Source organism: Rhamphochromis longiceps, linkage group LG14, assembly GCF_057381845.1.
Source record: "Rhamphochromis longiceps isolate RC_006_pf linkage group LG14, R_longiceps_female_GT1.1, whole genome shotgun sequence".
In the NCBI taxonomy this organism is placed as follows: Eukaryota; Metazoa; Chordata; class Actinopteri; order Cichliformes; family Cichlidae; genus Rhamphochromis; species Rhamphochromis longiceps.
Window position 1 is genome coordinate 42,783,493 of NC_140570.1, and position 16,451 is coordinate 42,799,943.

The window sequence follows — 16,451 nt, forward strand, 5'->3', positions numbered from 1 at the left end:
TTTCTCTTTTCTTTTTTTTTTCCCTTCTTATTACCATTTTCCTTTATTTACCGATTTGTTTTGTTTACTTTTCTTTTACGTTGTTTCTTTATTTACTTGTTTAACTTTTTTTCAACTTATGTAATAAACTAATAAACCAATTGAATTTATCCTCTGCGTATTTTACATCTAATCTTTAAAGAATATTTCCAAAACATTTTTCAAACATCACGATCTGTCTTTTGTTTGCTTGTTAAAACCCCGTAAATGGTGAAGTAAAACCCTGTGATATGGTTTAAAACATCAAAATAGACTAAACAACTAGTCTAAAACTAAGAGACACAGGATAAAGTTGGTGTGAAGGTTTCAGTCTGTGAATGAATCTAAGCACCATCACCTTAACTTTAAATTCATCTCTGTTACCCTCTTTGTGACTGAACTCTGACCGTGAGCACCACAGCCACTGCGCACCAGTCACACACACTTTAAATCCATCACAGTAAACCAGTTAGTTTACCTCAGTTTGTTTTGCAGCACATTTCACAACATGCAAAAGCATAATGTGCCATGTATAGACTCAAAATCTAATTTAAAAACATGAGGACTGACCTGTAAGCTTTACATTTACAGTTTATCACATACCACTGAGCAGTTTCTTACCTGTAATTCTAAGCCCTCTTCTTCCTTTTCTGGTTTAAAACATCAAATTAGACTAAACAACTAGTCTAAAACCAAGAGACACTTAAATATTAAGTTAAACCTCTGGGGTTGCCGGACGCGCCGGCCGCGTCAAAATCACATGACCAATTTAAGACGACACAGCTACAAGATGCAGCGATTCAGAGGCTGTATCCCAATTCAGGGTCTGCAGCCTTAAAGGCCGCATTTTAAGGCCGATTACGTCACCATGCCAGTCTCCTATTGCCAGAGGCTGAAGTGTGTGTGCAGTCACCAGGTGATAATCTGATATCGTCTACTTCCCCACTGATGTTAAGTAATATGAAAAAAATAATGAATCCCACCTTAGGCCGAATGTGTGACTCTCTTCGTAGTGGAAAGAGAGAATGAATCTTCCCATCCGAATTCACGGCAATCAGTCTGTCAATCAAATCCTGTGGAGTAAAATGAGAGGCTTTGAACAAGAATGCACCGGATAGGGTGCAAAACGAAAACTGTGTGGAAATTTACAATGGGTAAGGTGGAAGAACGTATATCAGTCTCAGTGTGAGAGGGTTTATTTGAATGCGTTTGAAGTAAAACAAATGGGTGGGTGGTGTTTGGAGGCCAAATAAAAAGTGCAAACATGCCCTCAGATGGATGACAAAAAAAAACTGCAGTGTGTGGAAAGAGAAGAAGAAGAAAAACACTTACAGGTATGGAGGTTGGCATCTCCCTCAGGGTGTATTCGCTTTTGTTGGCCAAAGACTGTCGGCCCAGCAGTTGCCACACCGACTGGGAAGAGGAGAGGAGGTTGACCAAGTACAGGAAGGACTGAAGAGGAAAGTAAATACAGCAGCTGTTAGAGAGAAAAAATGTATTTGCTTTTAAAGACCATTGTGAATGCATTTGTGCACGTCATGGATTGATCAAATCCTAACACATAATAATAATATAACACTATTCAACTACAAACACTACCGATAATATGACAAATAATATCTGTAGTATTCAAAGCAAAACAAAATGTAAAAAGAATTTATGATTGCAAAGGTAAAACATGGTTTACCACACTCTCAAAACTGAATAAGACATATATTCTGAGCAGAGTGGTTGAGCAGAAACCTATTGCAGCCTGAAGAATATTAAACTACAGGAAAGCTCCCTGCATTTTTCACTGGGTCTGGTAGAACAGGGAAAACATATCATCAAAAGCATCAAAGGAAAAAAAGAGAGACACTTGCACAAACGAGCTACAACTTAGATTATATTAAACAGCTTCAAAGAAACGTAAAGAAAAAAACAAGATACGATGGATTTTTTTTTCTAAAATAGAAATATCTATACTTTCATGTGTCTTCTGATGTTTCTGTGCATGTGTGAACTTATCTTCATATGTACTACCAAACCTCCTACTGTACTTAGCACAGATTAAAGCAAAGACTCGAGTTAATTCACCAAAGTGCTGGTGTGTGTATATTTAGTTTTCCTTTGACCTCAGCATATATGTATAACCCACTGATAAGGCAGACTTTAAAGTCGCCTGTGGCAGGACACAGTTTACACATCACTGGCTGTCCGTATTCACTTGGCTAGTCTCTCTGAGAGAGATGACTTGGCTGCTGTCAGAGGCCAAGCATCAGACACACACAGACAGGCTCACGCTGGAGCTTGTTGAAGCTTTCCTGAGAGAAATTCTGCCAAAAACATAACTAAAAATGCAGTCTTATGAAAGTAAGGCTTATTTGCCCAGACACCCATAAACCAATCAGCAAAAAGCCTTTCTTGTTAACAAAATCACTATTGCCAGTTTCTTAAATATGAATATTCACAAGTGAATTTTCTACATGGCTGCTGGTATCACAGCAACACATGGACCACTATTCTGAGTCCTGGGTTAATAATAATTGGAATCAATTTAATTTTAATCAATTTAAACACCTTTGTAACCAGTGAGCTAAAAACATGATGGAAAAGCAAAACTTCTAAGAGATCTGTGTCTGTACTATTATGTAGATATCTAAAAATTGGGGCATTGTGGGCTCCAGGAAGTTTCTCCTTCTCCCTCTCTCTCACACACACACGCACGCACATACATACAATACCTTAATGCAACTCCTATCTGTGGGGTCAATGGGAGTTGGTTTGGGACGGACCACTCTGATGTCGTCACTGCTGCACTCAAGAACAGACCATAGCTCTAGTACCAGGGCCCGAATAAAGCCTGAGACAGAACACGGAGAAATTTGTTGTACCAAACATTTATTTGAAATAGCAGCAACTAAAATTATTAACAGTGCTTTAATAAATAAACGACTGACTTTGTTATTGTGTCCAATCTTTTAAAGAAATCTGTCTTTGCATTGCTGGCACCGTTTTGATTGGAGGATTTGAATCTCAGGAAGGAAGGAATTTATAATGCCACTCCCTTTGATCCCATTTAATCTCTTCCCTGTTGCACTTTGGCCTGTCAGTAACTACATTTGAATTTTGCAGCTCAAGCTTGCACATAAAGGCTGGATAAAAACGTTAATGCAATCAAAATGTACGCAGCCCTCGCTGGAAAACTGGGGATACAGTACAGTACATAAATGATGAAGCAAAGACAAAACATTAGTGTCATGGAAGAAGAAATAGTCAGTGCATCACGGGAAGCTCCCAGCAATAAAACCTGCATTTGTATTGACACATAAACCTTAATTTGTGAGCAATTTTCAGTGTATTTCAGTTAAATTAATGAGACAAATATAACAAAAGGGATTTTATACTTAGAAGAAGAATATGAAATTGAAATATTAAACTAAGAAAACTATAAATACTGCAGTTCTAGAGTTACAGATATACAATTAAGCTTTGCATATCAGTGCTGTATAACCCAGGGAATGTACTTTTTTTTTTTTTATAATTGAATAGTAATGGAAATCATGAACTGTTTTTCAGAGGTCATAGATCAAATGAGCAGTAGAGTTTTTCTCACAGAATGGTTCTTTCACATAGAAAGCAGTGTGTGCTGCAGGTTTAGCAAATGGCCCATCATTTGTATCTCCAGTGTCTGTTGAAGTGTACAGTATCTGTGTGTGTGCATGACCGTCGGTGCTCTCTGCTCACTCGGGTTCAGAGGTACAGGGAGGAGGCTCAGCAGGAGTAGAGGCAGCTGCTTCATCACAAACATGCCAGGTGCAGGCGGTAAAGGCCCTTTCTGTTTCCTCTCAACCCTCCTGCCAAAGCCATAGAACTCTGCCGAGGTGAACCAGACAACACAATATAGACATTTTTCCCTGTTCCTACATGGAAACACAAGATCAAACGGGCATTTTTTTTTGGCATAAATATGTATATCATATCGGACTCAGTTTGTTCCTGTTATTGTTTTTGCACTGTACTTGTCATCCATTCCAGTGAAACGATGCAGAAGGTTGTAGGTTGTGCAATAGTGCCATCTAGAGGTGAAGTAACATCACACTGCCCGTGCTCTTGTCTCGTCACGGTGTTTGCGTGTTTCTCCCTCTCTGCACACTCATGGGAATGTGCTGTCAGGCAGGACTCAGCGTTATATTCACAATATGTGGAAAATATATTGATATTGAATGTTCAAATATGAGGATATGTATAATGTATAGGTTGACTTTGCTCTACCTACACTTCTGGCAGAGCAGCAGTTGCAATGCGAACACATAATTAAACGGTGTATTTATAGGAACAGATTTCTTGCCTATGGCAGACAAAGTGATTTTAAACGTGTAAAAGGTTTCATTCACAGATGATTTATTACTATCACACCCTGGAGACTTTATAAAGAGCACTGCTGCAAAAGCAGCCTAAACAAACTTGTACAGTAGGTCACGCTGGTTTAGTTTTTCATCAAAATGCTTTTTTTCTTTTACTATTATTTTTGAAAACGTTACAGCACTGGTGGACATTTCCTACCAAATAAGAACTAGACACTACTGTTATGTAGTGGTTAATTGGAAAACTGTTTTATCACGAATTTCTTATTTAGAAATAATTAAAATTTTATTTGATGTTTTTTTTTTTTTTTGGATGGATACTGTTATTGCAGTGATGCTGTAATTAAACTGTCTTCACCCCAGTAGAATAATTGCATGACTCCATCACTGAAGTGGAGGGTTGCTTTGGAGGGGAAACGCACAGTGTCTCTTTAGTAGCATGGTGGTTGGATCCCACATTTGTTTCTTATGTAACATTGTAAATAGCTGCTAAGACAGCATATCTATTGGACAAGCACATATTATACATACTTTGCACGTGCAGTATTTAATAGAAAGCAGTGTGTGCTGCAGGTTTAGCAAATGGCCCATCATTTGTAAGCTCTGTCTGGACTATATCACTTTTTGAGGTCATCCTTCTTTCTGTCAGTCTGCCTTTTTATCGATGGCACAAACATATGTCACATCATGGAACACATGAGTGCTCCACAGCCAGCGCTGCTCAACACAGCAGGGAACTGTTCTTGCGTGGGTAAAGTCATAGGAGAGAATAGGTTTCAGAACGCAGCGGTGCTGTTATAAGCGAAGGGCTGATAAGTAATCAGACTTCTTTTCCCATAACCAGTTGAGTCGCCCCTTCTAGCCAATAGAAAGAATGCAGGATTAAAATATTTGTTCACTAGCTTCATTTTTTGACCTCTTTTGACAAGAGTACGGTATTTCCTGGAGCCTTTTGCATATGGATAAACCTAGTATCAGTATACAACTGATATGTGAATCCATTTATCAAAAAAGAACGCCTCTTCTTACTCTTTCTTACCCAAACAAAAACGGTTTGACAAATACATTTCTCCCTAAGCTGCCTTAAGTCTCCTTTATACCGACAACACAAAAACAACAACAACAACTTATAATATAAGCCTTAAGCATCACAGCTGACAAGTGTTTGTTGTGTCCAAATAACTGCAATAGTACCTGAACTGTGCAGAGCCACAACTCCCGGAGCAGTTGCTGCCACCTGTGTCACCATCACCCCGTAGCCAAACTTCTCGCAGCTGCTCACCTACAGAAACACACAGAAATCTCATACCCCTAGAAATATTTCAGCCTTTCACTATCACAGTTTTTGGTTATCAGGTAAAAAATGAATGAGAGTTTGGAAAAAGGATGGAAAAGGTTTAGGTCAAATGTAGTACTAATGTATCATAAAGGGAGATGTGTAAGTAAATCTGGGATTCTGGAAAGGCACAACATAATGTAGTTAAACATGCTGTGGAGAATTTAAATTGTAAATTGATATTGGAGTGTGCAGGCCCTTCATTAATTACAACACAATGCCACAACTAAAAATAGACAAAATATAATTACATTCCATAATTAAAGTGTAATGCCAAACTAGAGAAGCAATTACAATGGTGCGTAAACAATGGCAGTAAATTAAGCCCACGGGGGATCAGCTAAGGTTTGCAGCAAGCCTGAGTGTTTGTGTGTTTACAATTTGAATCTTAGACTCAGACCCTGTGACAAGGTCTGTGAAAACCACGTTTTTATGCCTGAAATACTACAGTACTACACTCCCACCAGATGAGCTCATGCAGCCTGTCACGAACCGGGACATACAACCATGACAAAACAGGAGATGCACACACAATTTATTGTGTTATTAATTTAGATCAACTGTGCTAATATAGTATACCAAAATGAAAACAATAACTCAAATTTCAGATATTTGAGGTTGTGCTGAAAATAATGGTGCCAAATAAGGCAAGAAAAACATATTTTAAAGGTGAAATATAGAGGTAAAATCAAAAATAGTCAAGAACGGCCAATTATACCCTGGACCACAGAGGGTTAAATTTGAAAACGGTTTAAAAAAAAACATCCCCATTCTAAAATGTCATGTGACAATCTGATTCATGAAGAGTGATGATGTCACAAGGACATGTGATGATGTCACAAGGACATGTGATGATGTCACAAGCACATGCCTTTGAGCCTTTGAAGTTTTTCTATAAATAGGGGTCAGGAGCAGCAAGTTTTAGTCAGTTTGTTCGCAGCCTTCAAACGTTCGACCAGAGCTATATTTGAAAGTATTTGTAAACCTCTGTAACATCACGCTCCAAAGCCCTGTGACGTTTCTGTGTTCTGTGACGTTGTCCCAAAGAAAGACCTTTAAATGCGATAAATAGCCTAAACGTTTTCGTTTATGACTAGTTTACCGTGTTATGACTGTGAACAGGGGGGAAGTCGCGCAAGAGAAATGTCGACCAAAACAATTGCAAGTAAGCCAAAGTCAGTTCCTAAAAGTCAACCCGCAGGTGTTTCCACCACCATCAGACCCTCCACTTCTGTAAGACCTCCATTAAGAATAACTGATGCAAAGAAAACCACTCGGGTGGGAAAAACTCAGAATGGAAGACCGGCAGCTGTGAAACAGCCCCCGAAGAGGGATATGAAAAAGAATGTGGACAGTAAACTGGTCAGCTTAATTACAAATGAAATTGTATACAGTGGAGCGACTGTGTCATTTGATGACATCGCAGGGCAGGATCTGGCAAAGCAAGCACTTCAAGAAATTGTCATCCTTCCTGCCTTAAGACCTGATCTCTTTACTGGTCTGAGAGCTCCTGCACGTGGCTTGCTTTTATTTGGCCCACCAGGAAATGGGAAGACCATGCTCGCCAAAGCAGTTGCTGCAGAGTCTAATGCAACATTCTTCAACATCAGTGCTGCTAGTTTGACCTCCAAATATGTGGGAGAAGGCGAGAAGCTCGTACGAGCACTCTTTGCAGTTGCAAGAGAGAGACAGCCCTCAGTAATCTTCATCGATGAAGTGGACGGCTTGCTCTGTCAAAGGAGGGAGGGGGAGCACGACGCCTCTCGCCGTTTAAAAACTGAGTTCCTCATTGAGTTTGACGGGTTGCAGTCAGGAAAGGATGACAGAGTACTTGTAATGGGAGCAACGAACAGGCCCCAGGAGCTCGATGAAGCAATATTAAGGCGCTTTGCAAAAAGAGTATATGTGACCTTACCCGATGAGAAGACAAGATTTACGCTGCTGAAAAATCTTTTGGGAACGCACGGGAGTCCACTGAGCCAAGACGAACTGTCCTGTCTTGCAAAAGTGACTGAAGGATATTCAGGGAGCGATTTGACAGCATTAGCCAAAGATGCTGCACTTGGCCCAATAAGAGAGTTGGCACCAGAACAAGTCCGTGTTATAGCTGCTGCTGAGGTGCGCAACATTAAGATGAAAGACTTTGAGGATTCTCTGAAGCAAATCAAACCAACTGTTAGTCCAGCAACTCTTAACATGTACACCAAATAGAACAAAGATTTTGGTGGTCCTTCTTCAATAAATCCAAATCCAGTCAGGCTGGATGAAACAGAGTGCAAAAATAAAGAGCTTCTTCAAGAGAAAGAGCAACAGGAAAAAGAAAAAAAACGTATTCTCCAGGACTTGGAGAGAAGAAATCTACAACTGAACAAATTAATACAATGAAGGACAGAACACCTGAACTGGAAGGAGAAGTATTGGAAAAACGACGTTCAAAGATGCAGCGTAGGATCAATGAAATGGCGAAAAAACACTCAGAGGTCATTAATGAGATGTTGTTGAACTCAGACAACTTGAAGTGTGAAAACGCTGAAATGCTTGCACAAAAGCAGCAACAAGAGAAAATAAATGAAGACCTGCAGCGTAAGCTTCAAGAAATCACAAGAAGAAATGAGCAGTTAGAAAAGATGCACAAGGAAAAACAACAGCAAAATACAGACAAGTGCAATCTATTAAAAGAAATGGAGCAAAGATGCCAGAAACTTGAGAAGGAAGTTGAAGAAACAACCGATCAGTTGAGAACCCTCATCCTAGAGAAAAAAGTGGTCGTGGAAAAGCTCATGGAAAAGAAGAAAAAACGTTTCCGCTTCTTCTGGAGGAGGGACACTCCTGCTTTTTCTACTCTTTCTATTTTTTCTACTGCTGACGTCACCTCGTCTCCCTCCACCTCTGTTCCATCTTAATTTTCACCTCTCCTCTCCCCTTCTCTCCTAACACTTCTTCCCTCTCTCCTTCATCTTTTTTCACCCCAACCAGTCCCGGCAGTTGACTGCCCCTCGTGAGCCTGGTTCTGCCGGAAGTTTCTGCCCGTTTAAAGGCAGTTTTTCTTCCCCACTGTCGCCTAGTGCTTGCTCAGAGGGGATTGTTGGGGTTTTCTCTTTTCTTTTTTTTCCCCTTCTTATTACCATTTTCCTTTATTTACCGATTTGTTTTGTTTACTTTTCTTTTACGTTGTTTCTTTATTTACTTGTTTAACTTTTTTTCAACTTATGTAATAAACTAATAAACCAATTGAATTTATCCTCTGCGTATTTTACATCTAATCTTTAAAGAATATTTCCAAAACATTTTCAAACATCACGATCTGTCTTTTGTTTGCTTGTTAAAACCCCGTAAATGGTGAAGTAAAAACCCTGTGATATGGTTTAAAACATCAAAATAGACTAAACAACTAGTCTAAAACTAAGAGACACAGGATAAAGTTGGTGTGAAGGTTTCAGTCTGTGAATGAATCTAAGCACCATCACCTTAACTTTAAATTCATCTCTGTTACCCTCTTTGTGACTGAACTCTGACCGTGAGCACCACAGCCACTGCGCACCAGTCACACGCACTTTAAATCCATCACAGTAAACCAGTTAGTTTACCTCAGTTTGTTTTGCAGCACATTTCACAACATGCAAAAGCATAATGTGCCATGTACAGACTCAAAATCTGATTTAAAAACATGAGGACTGACCTGTAAGCTTTACATTTACAGTTTATCACATACCACTGAGCAGTTCTTACCTGTAATTCTAAGCCCTCTTCTTCCTTTTCTGGTTTAAAACATCAAATTAGACTAAACAACTAGTCTAAAACCAAGAGACACTTAAATATTAAGTTAAACCTCTGGGGTTGCCGGACGCGCCGGCGCGTCAAAATCACATGACCAATTTAAGACGACACAGCTACAAGATGCAGCGATTCAGAGGCTGTATCCCAATTCAGGGTCTGCAGCCTTAAAGGCCGCATTTTAAGGCCGATTACGTCACCATGCCAGTCTCCTATTGCCAGAGGCTGAAGTGTGTGTGCAGTCACCAGGTGATAATCTGATATCGTCTACTTCCCCACTGATGTTAAGTAATATGAAAAAAATAATGAATCCCACCTTAGGCCGAATGTGTGACTCTCTTCGTAGTGGAAGAGAGAATGAATCTTCCCATCCGAATTCACGGCAATCAGTCTGTCAATCAAATCCTGTGGAGTAAAATGAGAGGCTTTGAACAAGAATGCACCGGATAGGGTGCAAAACGAAAACTGTGTGGAAATTTACAATGGGTAAGGTGGAGAACGTATATCAGTCTCAGTGTGAGAGGGTTTATTTGAATGCGTTTGAAGTAAAACAAATGGGTGGGTGGTGTTTGGAGGCCAAATAAAAAGTGCAAACATGCCCTCAGATGGATGACAAAAAAAAACTGCAGTGTGTGGAAAAGAAGAAGAAGAAAAACACTTACAGGTATGGAGGTTGGCATCTCCCTCAGGGTGTATTCGCTTTTGTTGGCCAAAGACTGTCGGCCCAGCAGTTGCCACACCGACTGGGAAGAGGAGAGGAGGTTGACCAAGTACAGGAAGGACTGAAGAGGAAAGTAAATACAGCAGCTGTTAGAGAGAAAAAATGTATTTGCTTTTAAAGACCATTGTGAATGCATTTGTGCACGTCATGGATTGATCAAATCCTAACACATAATAATAATATAACACTATTCAACTACAAACACTACCGATAATATGACAAATAATATCTGTAGTATTCAAAGCAAAACAAAATGTAAAAAGAATTTATGATTGCAAAGGTAAAACATGGTTTACCACACTCTCAAAACTGAATAAGACATATATTCTGAGCAGAGTGGTTGAGCAGAAACCTATTGCAGCCTGAAGAATATTAAACTACAGGAAAGCTCCCTGCATTTTTCACTGGGTCTGGTAGAACAGGGAAAACATATCATCAAAAGCATCAAAGGAAAAAAAGAGAGACACTTGCACAAACGAGCTACAACTTAGATTATATTAAACAGCTTCAAAGAAACGTAAAGAAAAAAACAAGATACGATGGATTTTTTTTTCTAAAATAGAAATATCTATACTTTCATGTGTCTTCTGATGTTTCTGTGCATGTGTGAACTTATCTTCATATGTACTACCAAACCTCCTACTGTACTTAGCACAGATTAAAGCAAAGACTCGAGTTAATTCACCAAAGTGCTGGTGTGTGTATATTTAGTTTTCCTTTGACCTCAGCATATATGTATAACCCACTGATAAGGCAGACTTTAAAGTCGCCTGTGGCAGGACACAGTTTACACATCACTGGCTGTCCGTATTCACTTGGCTAGTCTCTCTGAGAGAGATGACTTGGCTGCTGTCAGAGGCCAAGCATCAGACACACACAGACAGGCTCACGCTGGAGCTTGTTGAAGCTTTCCTGAGAGAAATTCTGCCAAAAACATAACTAAAAATGCAGTCTTATGAAAGTAAGGCTTATTTGCCCAGACACCCATAAACCAATCAGCAAAAAGCCTTTCTTGTTAACAAAATCACTATTGCCAGTTTCTTAAATATGAATATTCACAAGTGAATTTTCTACATGGCTGCTGGTATCACAGCAACACATGGACCACTATTCTGAGTCCTGGGTTAATAATAATTGGAATCAATTTAATTTTAATCAATTTAAACACCTTTGTAACCAGTGAGCTAAAAACATGATGGAAAAGCAAAACTTCTAAGAGATCTGTGTCTGTACTATTATGTAGATATCTAAAAATTGGGGCATTGTGGGCTCCAGGAAGTTTCTCCTTCTCCCTCTCTCTCTCACACACACACGCACGCACATACATACAATACCTTAATGCAACTCCTATCTGTGGGGTCAATGGGAGTTGGTTTGGGACGGACCACTCTGATGTCGTCACTGCTGCACTCAAGAACAGACCATAGCTCTAGTACCAGGGCCCGAATAAAGCCTGAGACAGAACACGGAGAAATTTGTTGTACCAAACATTTATTTGAAATAGCAGCAACTAAAATTATTAACAGTGCTTTAATAAATAAACGACTGACTTTGTTATTGTGTCCAATCTTTTAAAGAAATCTGTCTTTGCATTGCTGGCACCGTTTTGATTGGAGGATTTGAATCTCAGGAAGGAAGGAATTTATAATGCCACTCCCTTTGATCCCATTTAATCTCTTCCCTGTTGCACTTTGGCCTGTCAGTAACTACATTTGAATTTTGCAGCTCAAGCTTGCACATAAAGGCTGGATAAAAACGTTAATGCAATCAAAATGTACGCAGCCCTCGCTGGAAAACTGGGGATACAGTACAGTACATAAATGATGAAGCAAAGACAAAACATTAGTGTCATGGAAGAAGAAATAGTCAGTGCATCACGGGAAGCTCCCAGCAATAAAACCTGCATTTGTATTGACACATAAACCTTAATTTGTGAGCAATTTTCAGTGTATTTCAGTTAAATTAATGAGACAAATATAACAAAAGGGATTTTATACTTAGAAGAAGAATATGAAATTGAAATATTAAACTAAGAAAACTATAAATACTGCAGTTCTAGAGTTACAGATATACAATTAAGCTTTGCATATCAGTGCTGTATAACCCAGGGAATGTACTTTTTTTTTTTTTATAATTGAATAGTAATGGAAATCATGAACTGTTTTTCAGAGGTCATAGATCAAATGAGCAGTAGAGTTTTTCTCACAGAATGGTTCTTTCACATAGAAAGCAGTGTGTGCTGCAGGTTTAGCAAATGGCCCATCATTTGTATCTCCAGTGTCTGTTGAAGTGTACAGTATCTGTGTGTGTGCATGACCGTCGGTGCTCTCTGCTCACTCGGGTTCAGAGGTACAGGGAGGAGGCTCAGCAGGAGTAGAGGCAGCTGCTTCATCACAAACATGCCAGGTGCAGGCGGTAAAGGCCCTTTCTGTTTCCTCTCAACCCTCCTGCCAAAGCCATAGAACTCTGCCGAGGTGAACCAGACAACACAATATAGACATTTTTCCCTGTTCCTACATGGAAACACAAGATCAAACGGGCATTTTTTTTTGGCATAAATATGTATATCATATCGGACTCAGTTTGTTCCTGTTATTGTTTTTGCACTGTACTTGTCATCCATTCCAGTGAAACGATGCAGAAGGTTGTAGGTTGTGCAATAGTGCCATCTAGAGGTGAAGTAACATCACACTGCCCGTGCTCTTGTCTCGTCACGGTGTTTGCGTGTTTCTCCCTCTCTGCACACTCAGCGTTATATTCACAATATGTGGAAAATATATTGATATTGAATGTTCAAATATGAGGATATGTATAATGTATAGGTTGACTTTGCTCTACCTACACTTCTGGCAGAGCAGCAGTTGCAATGCGAACACATAATTAAACGGTGTATTTATAGGAACAGATTTCTTGCCTATGGCAGACAAAGTGATTTTAAACGTGTAAAAGGTTTCATTCACAGATGATTTATTACTATCACACCCTGGAGACTTTATAAAGAGCACTGCTGCAAAAGCAGCCTAAACAAACTTGTACAGTAGGTCACGCTGGTTTAGTTTTTCATCAAAATGCTTTTTTTCTTTTACTATTATTTTTGAAAACGTTACAGCACTGGTGGACATTTCCTACCAAATAAGAACTAGACACTACTGTTATGTAGTGGTTAATTGGAAAACTGTTTTATCACGAATTTCTTATTTAGAAATAATTAAAATTTTATTTGATGTTTTTTTTTTTTTGGATGGATACTGTTATTGCAGTGATGCTGTAATTAAACTGTCTTCACCCCAGTAGAATAATTGCATGACTCCATCACTGAAGTGGAGGGTTTGCTTTGGAGGGGAAACGCACAGTGTCTCTTTAGTAGCATGGTGGTTGGATCCCACATTTGTTTCTTATGTAACATTGTAAATAGCTGCTAAGACAGCATATCTATTGGACAAGCACATATTATACATACTTTGCACGTGCAATATTTAAACATGTAGGCTAGAGAATGACTTTCAGTTGTATTATTTATTAGACGAATACTAATTATCACTGTAAATATGAAAATCTGTACAAAACATCAAAGCATTAAGAATACTTGCAATAAAAAGAAATTTTCTAAATGGTGCTGTTTGTCTTATTATGCAGTAGACTTGAGATCTCAGTAGTTATTAGTTCAAGATCAGGACACAGTGTTTAAGGGATTGTACATTTCAAAATATAATTTACTTTGAAGCGATCTGATCCTATGCCATGACATTTAAAACATTAACATAATGCTCACTTAAATTGAAAAAAAATCTCTCACTTTGTGATTTTTAAAAAAGCAAATAGAATGCATTTATCAAACACTTTTAGTTGATGTTTGTTATGGAGTAGTGGCAGAAATCTTTAGCCATTCCTCGTTGCCTCAGGAGCAATGATTTTATTGAACATGTGCAAACATAAATGGAAATATACGTAAAATAGAGTTTATAACAATATAACAAGCTTGAAAGTCAATATTTGGCATTGTAACTGTTATTCTTCAGTTCTAGTTTTCTTGTCATTTCCACAGGAACAGTTTTCCAGGCTTCTTGAAGGATATTCAGAGCACGTCTTTGGGTGTTGTCCGCCTTTTGTTCCGTTCTCGTGTCACAATGATCCCACACTGCTTCAGTAATATTGAGGTCTGGGCTCTGGGGAGGCCAAGCCATGACTGATGCTGTTCTATTGTATGTTTTTCTATCCAGGTATGCTTTTACTGTACTGACAGTATTTTGGGGATCATTGCTATCCTGAAAAATGATGCATTTGCCAATCACATGCTTTCCCAATGGCATTACATTGTGGATTAAAATCCATTGTTACTTTTCTATATTCAAGATTCCATCAATCAAGAGTTTCCCATCCTTAAGAATAGCTTCTTCTTCTTCTAACAATTTCTGACAAGGGTTCAGCAAACGGTAGATGAATCAGCTGAAGGGCTAGATGCACCTTTCAGGTCCTGTGTTGGGTCTTAACTCGATTTTCCCCTCTTATTTCTTAAGGACATGACTTTCAGATATTGTTAATTTGCTGTAGAGGGTGTGTGTGGTTGAAAGGCAAGGCCTGAAGAGGAAATGAGGGTTAGGTGAGAGGAATGGTGGAAACATTGGGGTAAAACTTGGATTCACTTATTATTAATTATTAAACACTTATTATTAATGGAGCAGTAACACTGAGAAAAAAATCATCAAACTTTTACTCCTACTGACAAAATTAATCAAAAGCATTTTTAATTATGAACATTAAAAGTACTATTGAATGGGAAAAATCACATCTATCTGGATTTCTTTGCTTGTTGATTTCCAAACTAATATAAGTATTTTTCTGTACCTTTGCACTGATTTAACTGCTTTAACTGAATTTATCCTGCCAATGCTTTTTTGCATGTGCCCTTTGCTGCTAGAAATCAGATCATCTTTTTCATATAAATCTATGTACAAAAAAATACATAGATAGCTTTTAAAGCTGGAATCGGTCTTTGACTTTGCCTTTATTCTTCATTGCTGTATTACCTTTCCTCCTTCTGACCTTACTCTTTATGGCCACTTTTAGCATAAATATAGCATCTGGTTTAGCAAACCTTATAAAGGGAAAATCGATCTGAGGAATGGGAACAAAGCAAAAGTCATCATGAACGTGTCAGTTGAGGCTGTTAATCAGTGGGATACTGCAGGTCACCCTGCTTAAAAGCTGTCCCAATCCCTCTTTACGTGAAGCCTTTGCTTTTATTATATACTTCATATAACATATCATATTTATTTCTAACCACCATGACACCACAAGAGGGAAGCATTAGGCACTGAGATGGTGAAACTGCAACTGATAAAAATGCAGTTCATACATATAATGCAGCAAGCTAATCGATCTGTTGAAATTCACAAACACTTCTGCAGAGTAGATACATTCATTTCATTTTGTAGAATAAAAATATAATTTCCTGCCTTGTTTAGTATCACTATAATAGAAGGACACCGGCGCTAACAGTAAAAGTAAAAGTAAAAGCTATTGATACCAATTATTTTTATACTATATCCTCACTTCACAGTGAGAACCAAAATCTGTTTCTTCTTTCTTTTGTACTAAACATGTTCTCACACTCTGGAGCCATTTTGGTGCAAAGTCAGCAAATTTTATAATTTATAAATTTTTCAATTTTATATTTTATATTCCCCTTGCCATAAGAGCTGGGTAACACCCAAATTTCTCATCTGTGCAGTATTAAAGGTTTATCCTATTCTATTCTAAAACTTTAAAACTGTTTTTATTCTAGTATATAACTTTTATGATCACTGAAATTAAAGTTAATATAGATATAGCTTAAAAATAATTGGACAAATAAGTGCCTGGAGATGTTACCAAAATGGCTCCAGAGTGTGAGAACATGTTTAGTACAAAAGAAAGAAGAAACAGATTTTGATTCTCACTGTGAAGTGAGGATATAGTATAAAAATAATTGGTATCAATAGCTTTTACTCAACAATGAACACATAAGGTGAAGTAAACGTAAATCACAGTCTGATAAAAACCCTTTAATAAAGCACATTCAGTACATGTTCTGAAGCTATTACTCTGGCTCTGTTTGGGGTCATTGTCACGCTACAGAATGAACTTAAGCGATCTGATTATTTTGCATGATAAAAGATCTAATTGTAGTTCTAGTCTCTAGTTTTGACATGCTCTCTGCAAAAAAACCCCCAAAACAACAAAAACTAAAACAGCGGGATGCTTCACCATGCTTCGC

The 16,451-nt window shown here is 38.4% G+C and overlaps 1 pseudogene; it reads left to right on the forward strand.

Annotated features, from left to right (window-relative positions):
• Window positions 1-5,051: 5,051 nt before the first annotated feature.
• On the forward strand, window positions 5,052-15,397 carry LOC146654912 (spastin pseudogene; annotated as a pseudogene).
• The last annotated feature ends 1,054 nt before the right edge of the window (window positions 15,398-16,451 follow it).